The sequence below is a fragment of the Euprymna scolopes genome, chromosome 30 (genome assembly GCF_053919585.1).
Source record: "Euprymna scolopes isolate OS-2025 chromosome 30, ASM5391958v1, whole genome shotgun sequence".
Lineage (NCBI taxonomy): Eukaryota > Metazoa > Mollusca > Cephalopoda > Sepiida > Sepiolidae > Euprymna > Euprymna scolopes.
Window position 1 is genome coordinate 60829701 of NC_136511.1, and position 2810 is coordinate 60832510.

Genomic DNA, 2810 nt, shown 5'->3' on the forward strand with positions numbered 1-2810 from the left:
TGCGGTATTGTGTTGTAGAGAGGGCAGTTATAGGAAACAAACTTTGCCCATGGAATTTTCCTTTAGTTGTGTGCAAAAAGAGACAAAGGAAACTCCTAGTAGTAGTATAAAATTATGAGTTTTTTGTGAATGTTTTACAAATAAGACGACAATAGATTGAAACTAAATTGAGCACCTGCCAGGGAAATTACAATAGAGCTGAACAAGATTAACAACGTCTCTATTTATTTATTTATTTTTTTATTTATTTATTTATTTATTTATTTATTTTTTTATCTATTTATTTATTTATTTATCTATTTATTTATTTATTTTTTTATTTATTTATTTATCTATTTATTTATTTATTTTTTTATTTATTTATTTATTTATCTATTTATTTATTTATTTATCTATCTATTTATTTATTTATTTTTATTTATTTATTTATTTATTTATTTATCTATTTATTTATTTATTTTGATACGGGTCACCTCTTAACCCGGAGATCATTCTAGGATAAGAGTTGAATAGCTGGCGAGACAGCATGATCAGTCATGGTGGAACTTGGGTAGGACTGGATTTTTTTAAGAGGACAGCTTAATAGGAACTTATTTACATTAGGTTAAAAACGACTGTGTTATAGTCAGCCGGAAAACAACCAGACGATACTGCGTTTCACAGACGGACAGTTCTATGGAAAGACACTCTACTCATGGAAACTTCGTTTATCATAGTTTTCTGCACAGATAGAGAGAGTGTGAGAAAGAAGTAGTAAGGTAGAGACAACAGCAACGCCTACTAGATTTCGAAGTTGGTTTTCAACTTTGTTAAGGCAGGAAATCGTGTTCTGAACATCTCCCCCTCCCAATCTGGTAACTGCACTCCATCTTAGGACATATTTGACTATCATGCAGGTATAGTTTTGCGTCATAAGTTAGGTACTTTTTGGAGCGTTTTATCTACTTGTTTTATGTTTATTTTTTTTATTATTATTTACCTTTATTCACCTTAAGAAATAGACTCTATCACTTAGATGTAAGAGGCTACAGCTTATTAGTGATAATCATTACAGGGTCATCCTAAGATGATAACTTCTACAGTGAGATGTCTGTTCATATTACATTTAAATTTCTGCATGATAGTACAGTCGAAGAAATTCAAAGGCTAGCAGTTTGAGGAAAGAAGTCGGGTCAATAATATTTTTTGTTTTAACTTATTTTAACGTGTTTCCCTTATAAATAAATGTAATTTAGCCTCCGTTTAAAAAACTGATTTAAAGATAAATATACAATCTATCTATTTATCTATCTATCTATCTATCTATCTATATAAATATTATAAAACTCAGATCACCTTGCTTGTTTGGGCGTTTAAATCATCTATCCGGTTCGTAACTTCCTTATAAATAAATGTAATTTAACCCCGTTAAGTTAAAAAAAAAAAACTGATTTAAATGTAGATATACAATATAACTATAATCATATTTATAACCATATTTACTGCTTTTAGTAGCGCTCCTGCAGATTCTGACAATTCATTTTTTCGAGGCTTAAAAATATTTCTCTTCAAGTAGGGGGATAGAAACTTGGTTTTAATACTGCTTTCAGTAGGGCCTAATTTTAATTAGTGCTTGCAGTAGTGCTCTGGAGACTTCCTGTCATTATCTTTTTTTTGTACTCATCACTCTAAAAAAACAAAAAAACTAACGAAACACTTGGACATGGCTAAGAAAAGGAAACCATAACAGAAAAACTGAACCCTTAATGCAAGCCGCAGAAGATAACGCAATTAGAACCAACTACATAAAAGCTAGGATTGACAAGACGCAAGGAAACAGCAAATGCAGACTCTGCCGACAAAGAGACGAAACAATAATCCATATGATAAGCGAATGCAGCAAACTAACCCCAAAAGAATATAAGCATAGACACGATTAAGTGGGGAAGGCAGTGCACTGGGAATTATGCAGATAATTGAATCTTGAACACCCGTACAAATGGTACAAGCACAAACCGGCAGCAGTACTTCAAAATGAAAGCCACAGACCTCATGGGACATGGATATACAAACATTCAAGCAAGACGACCGGATCTCATACTAGTTAACAAGATAGAATAGTCCTGCCAGATTGTAGATTTTATCGTTCCAGCAGACAACAGAGTGAAGATCAAGGAGACGGAGAAGCGGAACAAATATACTAAACTAGCCAAAAAGCGCAAAGGGACCCGGAAAATGAAAAAATCAGGATAACACCACTAATAGTAAGAGCGCTAAGAACAATACCGAAAAACTTTGAAAAGAGAATGGGAGAGATTGGAAGCAGATGGATATCTGATAAGATACAACGGATATCAGTAATGAAAACTGTTGAAATATGAAGGAAACACCTTGAATGTAGGGATTAATACCACACGAACTGCAAACACAAACTAGACATACACAAACTGGACACACACAAACCGGACATACACAAACCGGACATACACAAACTGGACACACACAAACCGGACATACACAAACCGGACATACACAAACTGGACACACACAAACCGGACATACACAAACTGGACACACACAAACCGGACATACACAAACCGGACATACACAAACTGGACACACACAAACTGGACATACACAAACTGGACATACACAAACTGGACACACACAAACCGGACATACACAAACTGGACACCCACAAACTGGACATACACAAACCGGACATACACAAACTGGACATACACAAACTGGACATATACAAACCGGACATACACAAACCGGACATACACAAACCGGACATACACAAACTGGACATACACAAACCGGACATA